Genomic DNA, 18,221 nt, shown 5'->3' with positions numbered 1-18,221 from the left:
CATTTTATAGAAGGAGACAATGAGGCATAGGAAGATGAAATGATGTGTCCCAAGTCACACAGCTAGTAAGGAAAAAATGAAAAATTGGGCAATCACTCTGGTTAGGCTAGGTTTAAAAAATATTTTTTTAATCTATAGAATTAATGGGAAAAAATTGAGATACCATTTTATGATCATGAAAAATAACCTGTGCATTTGTCTTAAGCTGCTAGTTTGTGGCAGCTGCTGTGCCAGGAGCGGGGGTCATGCGGGTGATGGCATCATGGTTTCCTCCCTGCCCAGCCTAATGGACAAAAAGCCACCGTGAGTTGTTGGAAGGATTAGTGTGTTAATATAAACAATTTTCCTGGAATAGTTAGAAATGAAGGATTTCAGTAACGGAAAGTTACATTATGTATCTAGTTTTACTTCACAGAAACCTTTGCACAAATAAACAGTTGCTTTTTGGGGGTGTTTGTGACAGGATAAACGATTCCAGCAAATGAACAGTACCATTTTGGAAATGTCTTCCATTTACAGACTTATTTTCTTTTGCCATAGCAGAGGAAAATAATTTGGGAAAAATGCATTCAAGGATTATTTACTTTAACCATAAAACATATTCAGATTGATGGTATGGTAAAAATGTGGGCTTTCCTGGTGGTTTAGTGGTAAAGAAACTGCCTGCCAGTGCAGGAGACACAGATTTGATCCCTGTCCAGGAAGATCCCCTGGAGAAGGAAATGGCAACCCAATCCAGTATTCTTGCCTGGAAAGTTCCATGGACAGAGGAGCCTGGTGGACTGCAATCCATGGGGTTGCAAAGTGTCAGATACAATCTAGAGACTGAACAACAACATGTACCAAATTACACTTCCCAAGGTATCTTATCACTTTAAAAAATATTGTTACTTCAGTATTTTTTCCCTTTTATCTTTTTCAACATTTTTTATTTCAATGTACCAACACACCACAAGAAATGCAAGTTACAACCTCAACAGGGGCCTGGAGCCTTGCCCAGATGGCTCACATCAGCGTGAGTGTGTGGACGTGTCTCTGTGCCCTGCTGCCCCCAAGCCCATTGCCTTAAGAACATGGGCTGTTGTGGCGGGGATGGATGGGGTGAGGAACTCATTAGGAAGGGTGTACAGGATGGAGAAACAAGGTGCCACCATGACACCCAGAATCAACATTGGTTGAATGGCAGAGTAAGGAATTCTTATACATCAAGAACAAAAGCATCCTCTGTGGTAAATGTTTAGCATTATTGAAAATTTAGAAACTCTCTGCTCATTGGCTTCTTTGGGTAAGGTAAGGCTTCTTTAAATTAAAAAAAAAACCTAGGCTAAAATAAACTATTTTCAGTTGACCCTCCTTGGGGCTACTCCTTGATTAATATCTCTGTGAATAAGATGATTAATTGAAGAATGCCTCTTATAGCAGAAAATGAGATAATATGAGGGACTTTGTAGTTTTGTTTTCATTTTTCCTGTTAAAGCATTTAAAAAATGCATTTTTATTTATATATAAGTAATAATTTGAGAACCTCCTCAGTGATCACTCATATATTGTGATTTAGTTTTCTGAACCAGTGATCTACCTAACCACTGCAAGGCATCCTTATTAACATTCCTGTAAATGTGCTGTTATAAATGATAATTTTATATAGAGAATACAGGAAATCAGATTGCATTTGTCGTCCTGTTGAGGTGAGTGCAAGGGGAAGATAATTTCCAGCAGAGTAATGAAGCTTGTGGTTCTTGCTGTGGTGTTGACTTTTCTCCTTGTGACTTCCATATGTCACAGATTCTAAATACAATTCCGTGCCTCGTCCTCCTCCCAGAGTCTTTCCCCCACTGTAGTTATTTCTTCATTGATGAGTAACACTCAAGCTCCTCTTTATTCAAGACTCATCCCCTTCAGGGCTTGCAGATTTATTTTTATGGCACTTCCTGGAGGGTTTGCTGCCATTTCTTTCCAGGAAAAATTAAAATTGTCCTGCCCCCACCCTTTTTAAAAACACTATTTGTTTCATAAGAGCCACAGAATTATAAACAATTTAAAAAGATTGTTAACATTGTTTTTAAAAGTCCTCACTTGGTCACAGAACTACAGAACTGCTTGCTTCCTGAAGCCCTGGGAGTAAAAGCATCCCAGGAAAATCAGTAAATGTCACATCTTAGTCTTCAGACGGCTTCAGTAACTCGTAGTAAGAGTCTGTTTTTTGTTTCAATAGGAAGTTAAAGGAAGTTTTTGCCCTGACCGGAAAGTTTAGAATGATATGGTCACAGGGTCCCTTCTCTTAGAAGTTGTCCTTGTCATTTTCTGCAGAGTTGAAGAAATGGGTGCAGCCAAGCTGAATGGCTCACCTAGCATGGACTAGCTCGTTAACGACTGCTGGTTTGTTAATGGTTGCCAGTTCAGTGCCTTCTTCGCTCCATGGAGCCATTTACTTTAAGGTCTCCTATCCTTGGCTGATTAATAATTTTCATGTAAATGGTAGCTGATGAAAGAGGCTGATGAGAGATACTTGAAGACATTGTCATTTAGCTAACACTTTTGGGAGGGTGTATTACCAAGGTAAAGATGATTAAGGTTACCAGGATAAAGATGATTAAAGTCTGTCCTCTAAGAGCAAACAGTCCATCAGAGTGTTTTCAGGCATGTCCTTTGTGGCTCAGACAGTAAAGAATCTGCCTGTAATGCAGGGGACCTGAATTTGGTCCCTGGATCGGGAAGATCCCCTAGAGAAGGGAATAGCAGCCTACTCCAGTATTCTTGCCTGGAGAATTCCATGGGCAGAGGAGCCTGGTGGGCTACCGTCCACGGGGTCACAAAGAGTCTGATGCAACTGCTCGACTAACACTTTCACACTTTTGCTTTCCTGTCTTAAAGTTTTTTCTAGTCCAGTGATTCTAGATTCTTTTCCCCCAAAAAAATTTTTGCTATTTTTACATCTCCACAGAAATAAGTGCCAAGTGGTTAAACTACCATAGAAGGTGGGATACCAAGTTGTAGTGTATAGAGTCTAAGCGGGGGAATGCAGGCTGATTGATCCAAGTTCATGTCAAGAGAGCATCATCAGATAGATGGTCGGAGTAGAAATCTGGATGGTTTAGGGAAATGGCAACAGATAGACCTGGAGGCGGGGGCAAGCACTCAACCGTAATGGGGCCATTCTGAGTATGGGCTAGGGTAGAAGGTGAGTCTAAAAGTCAGAGGCTGAGTGGGGAGAGGTGCAGTTAAAGGCAACCAAAGAAAGGGCCCTTTTAATGTGAAATTTAGTGATTCCTCTGGAGGAAGCACTTTTGGGCACACTGGTTTTCCGTCAGGTGCACAGCACGGTGTTGACTGGGCTGCTCACACAAGTGCTGTTTATCTGGGTAAAGGCTGGTTTGTCATCTGGCTGATCTCTATCTAGTACATTGGGGATGGGCTCTCATCTCTTTTCCACCTAGTGTATTCTTAAGCCTCCCTTCACCTATAGTTTTCCTGGAGCATCCATAAAGTTTGAAATCTTATTTTAGGCACTTCAAATTACTCAGATATCCTTGCTCTAAACATATGCACAAGTTTGAAGTAAATTCAGGTTTATTTTCTTTCATTCACAAAGCTTTGTGGGGCGCTATGGGGGGAGAGATGTGTCTATCTTTTCCTGGATTATCATTTAATATTGATGCCATCTTTCAGTGCAAATTTGGATGTTGTAAGAATATTGGGAGGAAAAGGATTAATTTCCTAAGCAATCCGAAGAGGGGTCACGCCTCTGAAGATTGGGTTACTGCAAAAGAGGTATGGCTGGAGGAAGAACTGTTTACGAATTAATGACCAAGACAGTTACAATGTTTTTTATGTGGATGGAGCTTTGCATTACTCATAGTGAGACCCAGTGATATTTGTGACTAGGTTCTGTTCCTCCAAGAGCTTCAGCAGGGGCAGTTCATTTGTTTGTGCTCAAAATTCACAGCCACACATGACTCTTTAATGACTCGGTGGTAAAGGAATGCACAAATATACATAAAATAGATATAGAACAACAACCTATTGTATATAGCTCAGGCAACTCTACTCAATATTCTGTAATAACCTACATGGGAAAAGAATCTGAAAAAGAATGAACTCATATATATATGTATAACTGAATCACTTTGTACACTTGAAACTACCACTAACTAGCATTATAAATCACCTACACTCTAATAAAGTTTAAAACAAATTAAAAAAAGAACACACAAATAGAGAAATCAGCACATGTATTAAAATAATGTGTATTCCCCTCCTCTCACAGAAGTTTCCCTATGTAGGAGTGTCAGTCCTGTCCTTAATTTGAGTTAATCCTTTTCTTAGTGTGAAATGCTTAGGATGATAGACCGGTGCATCTTTTAATTACTGACTAGCCTGTTACTGAGTGGAAAAAGGCTGGCTTTTGAAAGCTTGATGTTAGTGAGGCTCACTGATGTGATGGTCACATGCAGAGGACACAGGCTTGCTGTCTTCAGGTTAGGAGGGGGGAGGCGTGGATCAGGCAGCTGCCTTTGTTCTGCCAGACCCTGTGCTAAGTGAAGTGTGATGTGGACAAGCCCTTTGAGGTGCATAGAAATTGTTGGCCGACATGAGAAGACTGAGGAATAAATCAGATGACCCGTGGGCCAGGCGCCATAACTTGGTTTAAGGTGGCGATGACAAGCACTGATGGTGAGAGGCTCACCCCGCAGTGGGGACTGCTCGGAACACAGGTGTGGAAACTGATGGCTGAGCGTTCAGCTCTAACTCCTTTCAGTGTTGCTGGGGCAGGTGAAATGAAACCTGTTTCCTTATCCATAGCACAAGGATTATGGTACCTTCTGTACAGGGTTAAATGCAATAAGTTAAGGGCCGCAGACTTCACAGATACCTCCCTTCCTTCCTTCTTCCTCCCAGGTAGTTCTTAAGATGAAGACTAGTTGTGACCTACAGTGTTGGGGGAAGTCGTATCTTTAGAAATGGATGTGAAAGATGCTATCTGAGTGGTCCAGAATGGAAGGCCAGTGTTTATGGCTAGAAATAGCTTGGGTTCCCTTCTTGGACAGGTATAATATGGATGACAGTGGTTGCCCAGCTCCTGGGGCTGTTGTTCCAAGTATATCTGCTCAGGAAAGATTCTGGGCTTCCCATCTTTACCCTGTGTGCGAATGTGGATGTAAACTGGCCCAGGCACCAAAGAGGAGCGTCAACAGCCACCGCCCCTTTGACCCAGGGATGCTGATAGGAGTCCTGAATAGAATTCCACCTTTTATTGGGGACTGGTGTGTGTTTAGAGACTGGGTGTGAGTTGACTTTCTGAAAATGGTTGCAAACTGGCAAGTTTTGTAAAAAAAAAATGTCAGAGATAGGGAAACCAGATATCAAACCAGCCCTTGAACACAGAAAATAGACTGGCTTCTAATGAGTGGAAAACAAAAGTTCTTTTAACTTATTAAATTTGAAAAGAACACTAATGAATGTTTAGGGATGGTTTGGATGGAGCCTGCTCTGTGTAGGTCCTTCATGTAATCATTAGAGATTTCATAAACCAGATTATGCCTGAGGTGGGGGGGATTTTATATCCAATTCAGATGACTTACTGGTCTGTTACAGAAGTTAAAAAATGGTTTAGTGTGGCCTTTCAGAGAGGTATTATTACTGTGCTTTTTTTTTGTGAGCATTTTCAGTTTTATTCTGATAAGTTGCTGAAAACTGTTTCCTTTGTATTTTTGAAAGTTTAATTTTGACACTGATATTTTTTACTAGAAGAGAAATTACTTCCCAGTATCATTTCTTAAAGTGGAGAGTTATTTTAAAGCTAGGTATTATTAATATTATTACAGTAATACTTCATGGTTTATAGCCCTTCAGATATGCTGTGCTTTCACGAGCACATTATCCTGCCGGAATCTCACAACCCCTGAAAGTCAGTATTGTTTTGCCTTTTTTAAGCTGTGAGAAAAGGTGACTTTTGAGTGAAGCCATATATTGAGTCTAAGAAAAGTCTTCTAACTCTGTGTCTAATATATCTGCTGGTTTTCTACATTGCCTTTTTTTTTTTTTAGAAGCACTAAATCTAATCTTTTTTTAAAATTTGTTTTTAATGAGAGGAGAAATTGCTCTACAGTATTGTGCTGGTTTCTGCCATACATCAACATGAATCAGCCGTAGGTATACATATGTCCCCTCTCTCCCACCCCCTAGGTTGTCAGCACTGGGTTTGTGCTCCTTGGGTCATGTAGCAAATTCCCACTGGCTATCTATTTTACATATGGTAATGTATATGTTTCAGTGTTACTTGGAGAGGTATTATTTCTGTGTGAACCATGACTACTCTTATTATCATTAGACAGCTAATATTGAATTGTTGTAGTTGGCCAGGCTCTGTGCTGAAAAGCTCTTGCATATATCCTCACATCTAATCTTCACAATACTCATATACAGGAAGTGGATACTGTGTTGTAACCATTTACAGTTGAGGATGTGAGGTGTAGGGAGATTAGATCATTTGCCCTAAACATGGCTAGTAAGCAGTAGAGCTAGCTCAGACATGTCTGTCTTGAGAAGCACTGTAGCATCATCTAGAATTAGGTCTGTAGGAATTGTCTGACATGCAGAATTAATTCATGGGGTATGTCTGTACAGCTTGCATTTCTGTTCCTCTATTCCTCTCTGTCTTTAGTTCTTTGCCTTAAAATCGATGTGTAAATCGTGCTAATTTAGCACCATCTGTCATGACCCCACTGTGACTTGGTTCTTCCTGTGCCCATTCTGATTGCTTTAGATCAACATACATATGCCTGGAAGCTTTGTCTCTCTGCGTGTCTTTGGAAGAATTAGAATCAATCTTCCTGCCATGAAGGTGTCTCTACAAAAAAAAATTTTTTTTTTTTGTATAATGATGGAGTTTTGACTAATTCTCCTTTCTTGTAAAATGCTTTGCATAGATTTTGTCCCTGCTCCCAGCTGTACTTAATGGTATTGACCAAAATCATTTTCATAATTAAGATGAGGAATTTTTTTGGGCTCACGTCTTGAAGCTCCTTTCAAAACTTATAATTTGGGGAAAGGAAAAAAAAATCTCTTAGGAAGGAAACATGTTTTTCTTTGGCTAAGCCAAGTGATGCTGCACAGCTGGAAACCTTCTGGGCAGGGAACCCTTAGCAGAACAGAAGTTGCCTTCCTTCACTTATAGCATTTAAAATCATCCACCATCACCATCCACATCTTCATTGTCATCTGGCAACACATCTGAAGTCCCTGCCTACGTAGCATTTTGCATATCACTAAGGTGGGGGTGAGGGAATTTTTGAATGTCTCTGCTCACTGAAAGGAAACATCAGTTTGGATTAGACTAGACTGCATTTTAAAAGACCAGAGTAGCCCAGCTGTTCTGAGGAGGCCCTTCTAGATTCCAAGAGGCATAAATTCCAAGATTTATAAGTTCTAATTTTATGCATTTCCTAGATATTGAATAGTATTTTTGGCTTCATTTAGGATGTACTTAGTATATTTATGCTTATTTCATAGGAACTAACACATATTTGAACCATCTTGAATTATTTTAATGTTTTGTGTTTGTTTTATCTTTGCTTTTATAACATTGTTGTGTCTCAGTTCAGATTTAAGAATGCTGATCAGGGCTGTATGTGTGTGTGAGTGTGCTCAGTTGCTCAGTCGTGTCTGACTCTTTTGCAACCCCATAGACTGCAGCCCGCTAGGCTCCTCTGTCCATGGGATTTTCCAGGCAAGAATACTGAAGTGGGTTGCCATTTCCTCCTTCAGGGGATCTTCCCAATTCAAGGGTCAAACCTGGGTCTCCTGCATTGCAGGCAGATTCTTTACCATCTGAGCCACTAGAGAAGTCCATAAATATTATATATATATAAATGTTATTGTTATATATATGTTATGGGCTTTGCAGGTATCTTAGTGGTAAACAATGTGCCTACGAATGCACGAGACACACGTTCCATCCCTGGGTTGGGAAGATCCCTGGAGGAGGAAATGGCAACCAGTATTCTTGCCTGGAAAATCCCATGGACAGAGGAGGCTGACAGGCTACAGTCTATGGGATCAAAAAGAGTCAGACATGACTCAGCAACTGAGTATGCACACATACATTTGTGTTATAATATATAACAGTGATTATCCTCAAATTTGTAGTGTCTAGAAACACATTGGAGTTAAAAAGTAAGGATAATCGACTTCTTTTAACTGTTTATGGGAGACATAGCACCATATTAGTTATATGTAACATAGAAACACAGGCTTGCTTGCTTGTAAAAGGAATACACTTTTGTTCTTTGGCAAGTATCACAGTGTTCCTAGGATTTAGTATCCTCATTCTCAAAATGAAGGAACTGACAACTTCCAAGGTCAGCTGTAAATGGATTGAATTGCCCTGTTAATCTCTTGGGTCATGCAATTTAGTGATATAACTGGGGTTAGCCCGAGTGTTTCAAAAGCAAGATTACTGGAAGCTCATTCTCCAGCTGTTGGGTTCGGAGATTATTCAAGAATGTTACCCTGTCATTTGGATCTGGTTTGCTGAGGGATAAGCCAACATCATTATATGAGGCCACTTTGCTAACTGAGCCCCAGGCTAGGAACTGCATCCTCTTCACCGTTCGGTTGGGGAGCCAGCATCTTGCTTCTGGTGCGTTGCTGGACTTGTGGAAAGTCTGAGTCACAGGGTCCTAAGGACAGACACAGCAACCCTATTCATCTAGACAGTATTTTCTAGACCCAGGTCTCAGCTCACTTGAATTTGGCAACCAAGTATTTATTTACATGTAGTCTTTTTTTTTTTTTTTTCTTTTTCATTTTCAAGTGATTTCTCTTTTTATGTCTTCCTAATTTCTGCTCTTTTCCAACAAAACTATAGATTTACACTGTACAGTGTTGTTGTTTAGTCGCTTAGTTGTGTCTGACTCTGTGACCTGGTAGACTCTAGCCTGCCAGGCTCCTCTGTCCATGGGATTCTCCAGGCAAGAATACTGGGATGGGTTGCCATTTCCTTCTCCAGGGGATCTTCCTGACCCAAGGATTGAACCTGTGTCTCCTGAATTGGCTGGAAGATTTTTAACCACTGAGCAACTAGGGAAGCCCTACACTATACAGTGGGCTGCCTTTAATCTTCCTCTGCCTTGATTTTCTCAACCGGAAAATGGTGATACTAACTTCAGCCCCTTCATCTGTTTTGGGAAGAAATATGAGATAACTGATGCCATAAAGTTCTTTTTAATTTAGAGCAGAATTAATTTAATTTAATTCTTTTTAATTATACTAAGAATCTTGTGTCTTTATTTTTATGGGACATTTACAATGTTAGCATTGAATACGAATCAGGAAGGAAAATCTCATTTTGAATGTCGTTGATAGCGTGATGGCCAAGAAGGTATTAAAGGTGCATGCAAAAGCTAAGAAAATGTGTTTAAAAATGATGAACACCAAGCCATCTAATATTTCTTTTCAAGAAGGAGAATTAGATGGTGACTGTAGGGTGTAATAAAAAAAAAAAAAGAATGTATACTTCGGGATTTTCCAAACCTGTTTTGTATATATCCTTTTAATTTAATTTCAAGAGTAAAGATGTTATGTAATGTTCAGGAATGTTTCGCTTACTTTGGGATTTTCCAAATCTATTTGGTGTATATCCTTTTAGTTTAATTTCAAGAGTAAAGGTGTTATATAATGTTCAGGAATATTTTGCTGTGTGGGGAACTCTTGGCAGAGTTAGTATGGTAGCTACTAACGACAAGCAGCAACATTTTAATTAACATTAATTAGAATTAGATAAAATGAAAATTTTAGCTACTCAGTCACACTAGTCACATTTTACGGACTTAGTAACCACACACGGCTAGTGACTACAGTATTGAAGAGTCCAGATGGTTCTGTGGGACAGTCCTGCTCTAGAGAAACTGAAAAAAGGGAAAGAAAATTCCCTTCTTCCTCTTCCCCAAAGCTGCATTTTATAATCTCTGGCCTTATATTATTGTATTGTAAATGCGCAGTTGAAATTATGAAGGGACGCAAAAGGTGTTTGGGCAGAGAAGCACCACTCACTCTCTAACATCATTTGTTTCTCTACCAAGAGTCAACATGCTTTTCTGAGTTACACTTAGAAAATCCTGGAACCACTGCTTTGCTCTCTAGTTGCATTTCTTCCATAATTATTTTCTTACTTAAGTAACAAGTTACCTAGACCAATCCAGTAGTCCTCAAATCATGTGCCACCTTCAGTTGTTTTATAATTATTTCACAGGCATAAACCAAACTGTTGCCTCTAGCAAAATAAATAATATATTCCAAATCCACTCTGTCCACAAATCCATCCGGGGTCTACCATCAACATATACCCAGGATTGGGCTCTTTTCCTCCACTCCACTGATCACTCTGGCCCCAGCCATCATCACCTCTCTTGTAAATTATTGCTGATGCCTCCTGACTGGGTTCTTGCTTCCCCTCCTGCCCTTTCACCCACTTTCAAGCCTGTTCTCAACAGAGAGATCATTTTAAATATCAGGTCACATTACTCTTGTAGTCAAAATTTCCTGGCAGCTTCTCCTTTTATTCCAAGTAAAAGTGAAAATGTGGACAATGGACTGTAGGGCCTCACGGGTCTCATGGCCCCCCTCTGACATCACCAGCGCTTACTCCCCTTAAGCTACAGTGAGCTCTTCTTTCTTCTTCAATTACCCAAAGTATATTCTTGTCTTGGGCTTGCCTGGTGGCTCAGTGGTAAAGAATTTGCCTGCCAGTGCCAGGAGACGAGGGTTCGATCCCTGGGTTGGAAAGGTCCCCTGGAGAAGGAAATGGCAACCCACTCCAGTATTCTTGCCTTGGAAATCCCTTGGACGGAGGAGCCTGGTGGGCCCCAGTCCATGGGGTCATAAAAGAGTCGGATATGACTTAGCAACAAAGCAAAAATTCTTACCTCATGAGTATGCTGTTGGCTTTTGCCATTTCCTCTGTCTGGTCTGTTTGATCAAGATGTCCATCTAACTCGTTTCTTCACTTCTTTTAGCCCTTTTTCAACATGATTTCATAATGAAGTCTCACCAAACTATTTAAAAATGTCACCAACACCACCCCTTCTCCAGTCCCCACACAACCCTCATTCTTTGCTTCCTCTACTAGGTTTTTCTCCATAACACTTATCACCGTCTGACATATCTCATTTTGTGTGTGTGTGTGTGTGTGTGTGTGTAGTCTGTCTCCTCCCAGTAGAATATAAGCTGTTTGAAGGCAGTGCTTTGTCTTTTTTTATCTTTAGTGTCTACAAGATAGACCCTCAATAATAATCAAATGAATGAATGAAAGACTTTAGTATTTAATGACAGTTATGATAAATCATGGGCTTTCCAGGCGGTGCTAATGGTACAGAACCTGCTTGCCAATGCAGGAGACTTAAGAGACCAGGGTTTGATCCCTGGGTTGGGAAGATCCCCAAAGGAAAGCATGATAACCCACTCCAGTATTCTTGCCTGGAGAATCCCATGGACAGAGGAGCCTGGCAGGCTGCAGTCCACAGGGTTGCACAGAGTTGGACATGACTGAAGCGACTTAGCATGCACATGAAAAGTAATACCAAAAAGAACAGGATAGATGCATCTAAAAGAGTACTTTTTTGGAACCAAAGTAAGCTAATTTAATGAGATTCATTTCAGCAAGAGACAGAGAAACACAAAGACACACTGTCCAACATCATCTTTCCTCCACCCTGTTCCCCTCTGAGAGGGCTCTGGGATGATGCTCCGTTCTCTTCAGGCTCTGCCAGGAGCCTATGGACCTCTCCTTCCCACTCTTGAGGGGCCATGTAGAGGAGAGTTTGGACCAGGGCTGCAGGGGTTGTATGTGGGCAACTTCAAAAAGAAAAAGAACCTGGGGCTCCAGCTGGGCTGATCCTTCAGCAGAGCAACCAGTCCTTTGAGATGACCATGACACTCAATAAGGCAGGAAAAAGGGTGCTTCTTGGTTGTGGAGCTGGGCTCCATGGGTGTGTGTGTTCTGAGGGAGGGGGAACCGAGCGGGGAAGGGGCCAACCATAGTTTGCTGCCTTAGGAGGGAGGTGATGAGCTATAGAAACAGAAATCTAGAAACATGGAGGCAGAGAGCTCCCTTCCTGCCCTGGGAAGCTGGTTGATGCCAGACTGGGGCACCGGCCTGTTTTCTGGCATAGATGGGGAGAGGGGTAAGCTTGGCAGTGGTCAGGAGCAAAAACAAACAAAAAAATTAAAGGGATCACTTACAGTTTGCTGGTTCCCACTGAGGCGGGGAGGAGGAGACACAAACAAGCAGAGAGTCACTTGCTCATTTCTAGTTGAAGGGTGGGGCAGTAACAGTGTTCAGGGGAGGCCAGCTTTTCACTTCCTCCCATTCTGCAAAGCCTGCGTTTAGCTACAAAAGCTCTGCCCCCCAGGGTTCGCTTTCTTTTGCAACTTTGAGCCGTTTGGCACCATGCTCAGATGGGGTTCTTTGAACAGATGAGTGATATTCCTGTGTTCCCAGAGCAAAAACATTTCTCCATATAGCAAATTTCACTTATCTGAAGATTCAAGAAAGAAAAACATGCTCTATTTTTTTTTAAATAGGTTTCCTCTTTTTGCCATGTCCTGTCCTTTCATTATGCACTAGTTTTTTAAAGGATAAATTTTCTTCTGTTTAAATGGTCTATTAATTGTCACTAAAATAGCATGTGATTTTTTTTTTTTTTCCTATATTTTGTGTGAAGTCTGTCCTGTCAGTACCCTGACCCACCTTTTGTAAATTGTTTAGTTTTGTTGATTTAACTGTTTGCTCTGTTGGCACAATCAAGGGAAAAATCAAGATCTAGAAAGCCTTAGGACACCCAAAATCATTTATTAGAATGGATTTTGCTTTCCCTGCCTCCATTGCTAGAAATGGCATCGCCAGCCTGTGGGAGCTGCAGAAGACTCGAGTCTTTCTGGAGTGAATTTATGAGTAAAGAAGTTATTTGAACACAGTAGGCAAAAGGCAGGGATGTCAGCATTTGGCATGTCTACAACTTTCCTCTGTTTAGGTTATTCTTTTCTTTTTCTATTTCTCTTTCTTTTGGCAGCTGAGTTGGGGATTAGCTAGTATTAATTTATCTGTTTGAACTGGGTTGAGGTGAGCTGCAAACAACAAATTTTTAGGTACTTCCCATATAGGATATGACTATTAAATAGGAAGGATGTGTCATTTATGTGGTAGGCATCAGGAATAATGAGGCGTAACTGAACTTTTATAATTGGATTCACAATTATAGCTTCTTTTTTTTCTTTAAACCTTCTGAGATCTTGAGTTTTCATAGCTGGAAAGGAGGTGAGGAGATGAGTAAACCTTGCCTGAGACAGATATGGTCCCTGTTCCCAAGTTCCTTACAGTCTGGTGGAGATGGTAGATGTTAAATATATAACGCCACTAGTAATTAAAATTGTGATAGGTATTACTGAGGAAAGGAGCAAATACTGTGAGAATATCTGATCGGGAGACCTGCTCTAGTCTGGACTTTGTTAGGGAAGTTCTTTAGGTGGGGCTCTGAAGGATGAGTAGATGTAATCAGGGGAAGGTAAAGAAAAGAGGCAGAAGGAAGAACGGTTGGAGCAGACGGTGAGACCAACAGAAGGCCAATATGGCTATAACTGGAGAGGGTGGGGGTCGGGAAGGAGAGGGAGTGAAACAAGGCTGCAGGTGGAGGAAAGGACCAGTGTAGTCATGGGAGCCACTGAAGAGCTTAAGTAGAGAAGTGATAGGATAAATGTTTGAGTTTTTAGAAGATCCCATCAAGATCCTATATGGGCAGTTGATTTGATGAGGCAAGATGGGTCTGTGGGGAGGCTGCTGAAAGTGGTACAGGAGCAAGATGATGATGGCCTGAAGTAGAGTCATTGTATTAGAACTGGAGAGAAGTGAATGGATTTCTGAGATGTTTCAATTGCATTGAACTTGGTGAATGACTGAGATTACATTGATGATGCCTGGATTTCTGGCTTGAGAAGCTGTATGGGTTGCCATGGCTCATTACTGAGCTCAAACTCTTAGTGAGGAACAGATTCTGAAAGAAAGATCAGATGCTGAATTTAAGGGTTTAAGTAGAGTTAGAGCTGATGATCTAAGACGGGTCTGGGCTGCACAGGAACTTGGGAGCCGTCTGGGATCCACTGCAGTTGTGGGAGAAAATGGAAGGTAGCAGGGAGTGGGGAATGGACATGACCAGCGAGGTGGGTGAAGAAATCAGTGGAAAAGAGAATTCAAGCACAAGGGGCTGTATCAACGCTAAGGCGGTATCTTAATTTGGCTGTGAAATCTAAGTCAGCTCTGCCCATTACTAAGGAGAAATCTCATTAGGAAATGCTGAAAACTGTATGTGGGGCTTAGCAACAAAGAGGTGGTTGGGACCTCGGGAGCTGTGGGGACAAAAGGCAGTTTTGAACAGTAGGATGAATTTGAGGCAGAAAAATGAATCAGGTGCAGATCCTTTTTTGAGAAGTCAGGAGGGAGGGAGTTAGATGGAGCTACAAGAGGGGTGTAGAATCCAGGATACAGATCTAGATCTTGGGAGCCCTGTATCTGGATGTTTAGATATGGAAAAGAAGACATAGTTACATAAGCCTCTGCAAATATGGGTGTGGTATAATCCAGAGATAGGTGAGGGGATGGACATTTACCTCCAGGGGTTCAGAAGAAGGGGACAGATGGAGCCTCAGGAGCAGGCAGGTGGGGAGGGTTGGAGTGGGATGGTCAGCGGTACCATTCTGATGAAGTCTGTGTACTCAGTGGTACAGGAAGGAAGCGGAATCAGCTTGTAGGCTAGCTCTGTTCTCCAGCTGTGCCTGGAAGCCACCACGGGAAGCCTGGGATAGGCAGATGGGTGGGTTCATTCAGGGTTGAGGTTTTTCCTCTGTGGGCGTAATGAAAGGACAGGGAATACACAGGCCAAAGGTATTAACAGTGGAAGACTGATTTCAATGGGGTTTTAGTGGGATGACGATGGCTGGGAGGGTGTAGGATGGTGTGACCGGCGGTGTTGGGGGAGTGAGCACAGCTGAGTGGAGGGAAAGACGCATGTACTTTGCCAAGTGTGCAGTGTATGTATGAATCACCTGGGGATCTTATTAAACTGCAGATCCTGATGCAGTAGGTCTGGATTCCCAGGTTCTGCATTTCTAACAAGCTCCTAAGTGCTGCTAGCCTCTCTGGCCCTTAGATCACACTGAAGGAGAAATGAGAAGGTGGTGGTCCAAGAATGAGAGCTGGGAATCATAGAGCGGACAGATAGCACGGCCCAGGGAATGACTAAGTGGACCAGAAGGTCAAAGAATGAGAAGGCTGGCTGGTCATCGAGTCTCTCAGGATGCGTGACAGTGATGCTAGCACTTACTGTTGGCAACACTGTTCTAGGCACCTCGGGTATAGTCTGTTGTTTAATCCTCACAGTGGTCTGCCATAAGGTATTGATACCTATGCTGATCCCTTATTTTACAGACAAGGGAAGTGAGACCCAGAGAGGCCTTTCCCCAAATCACCCTCACTTGTGAGTGGAGGAGTCAGGATTCACACTGTGGCCGTAAAATTCCAGAACATCTTCAGAGTCCAGTGTCCTTATGTGAATGGATGCATTGCTGATCTCTAATGATGGAAGTTGGAGGGGGGATGGTATATAGACATTTTTAGCCAGATGTTAGCATCATCAGTGAATAAAGTTAAGAGAGTGCTAGGGTTTTGGTAAGCTATCCCATTTAATCCTCACAATCCTCACAGCCATACCCATTTGACAGGTAAGAAAAATAAGACTCAGGTTACATAGTTAAGTGGGAGAGATGGCAAGTGAATTCAAATTGGTCCAAAGCCTCTTCTTCCTCTGTATCAGGTTTCACTGTATCACCACCCAGACATGGAAATTCTTTTCTAATTCTCAGATAGGCTATAGTTACCATGGGAATAATCTTTTCCTGCACTGAAAGCTGCATCCTGGAGATGATGTGTTGTAAACAGGTGACTGAGTGGGAGACAGTGGGCTTGGCTCTGTCTCTGACTAGCAAGTGTGCGCATGTGTCTATAGGTCTGAGTTTTTTTATCCATATGGATCGCTTTCAGAGCTATATTCAATAAGTATGATGTCAGTTAAAATTACTCCTTTCATACTAATATTTACTATAGACTTAGCACTTGATAACTTGATAGGTATTCCCCGATTCTTACACAGGGATAAATATTGTCTCTGAATTAGAAGGGAGGATACTGCAGCCTGGAAACTTACAGGAACCTCCCAACTTCTTCTCTGCTCACAAAATGCTGAAGCTGGGGTTTCTCTTAGGTTTTTGAATCCAAAGCTCATGTTGTTGCCATCCAAACTTGCTTCCTCAACCTCTTTCGTATCCTCATGGCAGATCATGCTTATGCGTGCAGATGGTGCCATAAGCCAGCTTTATCAAACTTTCAATACCTGGACCCAGAGAAGAAATGCATTTTATGTTGATTTTGAGAAGCAACCCCCCATGCATGCATGTCAACATGTGTGCACACACACATACACACACACACACGTGTACCATGTGCACACTGATACCTCTGAAACAAAAGTTTCATGAAGCAATGCTTATGGTTTGTATTAGCAATGCACTTAGTTTTCTTTTCACTTCCAGTTCAGTTTAGTCTAGTTTACTAATATGCTTGTTAAACTCTACTGAATTGATTTAACCACCTACCAATGGGCTGCAGCCCTCAGTTTGAAAATTATGTGCACACCTGGATTTCTCAATGTAATTACTCCAGATCTTTTCCCCCTGCCTCTCCCTGTTTCTTCTTGTGGAATGTAATGAAAAATCTTTCTCAACCTGATAATTTCTGTAACAGTATTAAATCTAAATCAATGCCTGCCCCCACCCATATGCCATCCATACATCTGCAGAGTGGAGAAATATTTCATATATTCTGAGAGCAGGAATAAAAATGTACACTTTTTTTCTTGCTGAAAATACTAATTAACAAAAAGTGAAGAGTAAGGAAGTGACATTTGTCCCTCCTGGACTTGAGAAGATGGGGATAGAAGAACCTCTCTTGTGGGCTGATAAATTGGAAGGATATAGGGTGGGGAGGGACCGCAGCATTAGAATTGTGGTAAATGGTGAGTGAAACTTACTTCATGTTCCATCTGTGCCATACAGCTGTCTAACTACTATTACCATTGAACTTGTCCAAGGCTGTGTGTTTATTAGGCTCCTTTATGTACCAGGTCTTGTTCTGAGTACCTCACCTGTTATCTCAGTAGTTGTATTGTCTACATGTCTTTACAGGCGGGGAGACCAAGGCATGGAGAGGTTAAGTAACCTGCACAAGGGCACACAGCTAGTAGGCATTGGTCTGGTGGGGGTTCATATCAGGGAGGCTGCCCCTGGAGCTTGTGGTCTTGATCATTAAGCTGTAACTGTCACATCTTTCAGGTAATTCTTTGTCAGGTACCATGCCCAGAACTGGGTTCTCACTTCTGGATTTTGAATCCTGAGAGGAATCACACAGGGAAGAAAAGGGGTTGGTGTCCATTCACTCCACAAGGGCTGCCAGAAGGGACTTACCACTTGAGGGAAGAAGAAGTTCTTGCTTCTCAAATTGGTAGAGTTGATTTAGTTTCTTTCTCTCGTGGGCTCTGATTTTTAATTTAAAAGAAAAACAACAACTTTCAAAAAAAAAAAAATGAGAGCTACCCATTTCCTTTAAATAAATTTATATGTGCTTAAAATTTCATTGTCAGAGAAAAAAAACAAAAACAGGAGCCCTGATAAATGCAGACAGTTGTTTGACTCTTCCTGGCCTGTTTTCTCACCTTTAAAATAAAGGAATTGCATACGCCCATCCCAAGATCCCTCTTGACTGATCTTTCACTAGAATTGGGTACTAATGACTCATGATGTGTTCAGGAAGAGACCAGCTGGCCCTGTGTTAGGGAAGCAGGGGAAGGTTTGTTAATGTGACCTTTGCGATCATGTTGTATGTTTTCTATACTTGTTGCATGACTGTGATTCTCCTGTTGGTGAATTAATTTAAACCATAAACATAACAGTGATGACTAGCAGAGGTCCCTTCCCAAGCGTGCCTCGTGCAGACCATGGAGACCTCAGTGCTGAGAGGTCTGGGGAGAAACTCTGTGCCATGTGAGTACCTTAATGTGACCTTCCTGGACCTGGTGCTAGGAGTTAGATTCATCTTTATTCTTAGCCTAAGAGGTGTT

At 41.7% G+C, this 18,221-nt stretch overlaps 1 protein-coding gene and 2 long non-coding RNA genes across 44 annotated transcripts in view; 2 read left to right on the top strand and 1 right to left on the bottom strand.

Annotated features, from left to right (window-relative positions):
* LOC145518224 (uncharacterized) overlaps positions 1-12,318 on the bottom strand; it is an 86,980-nt gene extending 74,662 nt beyond the window's left edge. Inside the window, exons 1-2 of the long non-coding RNA XR_014062764.1 lie at positions 12,241-12,318; positions 10,926-11,017 (exon numbers count right to left, since the gene is read on the bottom strand). This is a non-coding gene — a long non-coding RNA (uncharacterized LOC145518224). The remainder of the gene's footprint in view (positions 1-10,925; positions 11,018-12,240) is intronic.
* The window catches only part of CARMIL1 (capping protein regulator and myosin 1 linker 1), a 305,081-nt gene that overhangs the window by 104,007 nt on the left and 182,853 nt on the right, over positions 1-18,221 (top strand). The window lies entirely within an intron of this gene.
* Positions 1,879-9,413, top strand: LOC145518226 (uncharacterized). Its single transcript, XR_014062766.1, has 2 exons — positions 1,879-4,038; positions 8,973-9,413. It is a non-coding gene; the product is annotated as an uncharacterized LOC145518226 (long non-coding RNA).

This window comes from Giraffa tippelskirchi, chromosome 8, assembly GCF_054371585.1.
Source record: "Giraffa tippelskirchi isolate mGirTip1 chromosome 8, T2T-mGirTip1v1.2.pri, whole genome shotgun sequence".
NCBI classification, from domain to species: domain Eukaryota; kingdom Metazoa; phylum Chordata; class Mammalia; order Artiodactyla; family Giraffidae; genus Giraffa; species Giraffa tippelskirchi.
The sequence above is the reverse complement of the archived record's forward strand: the minus strand, read 5'-3'. Positions and strand labels throughout refer to the sequence as shown.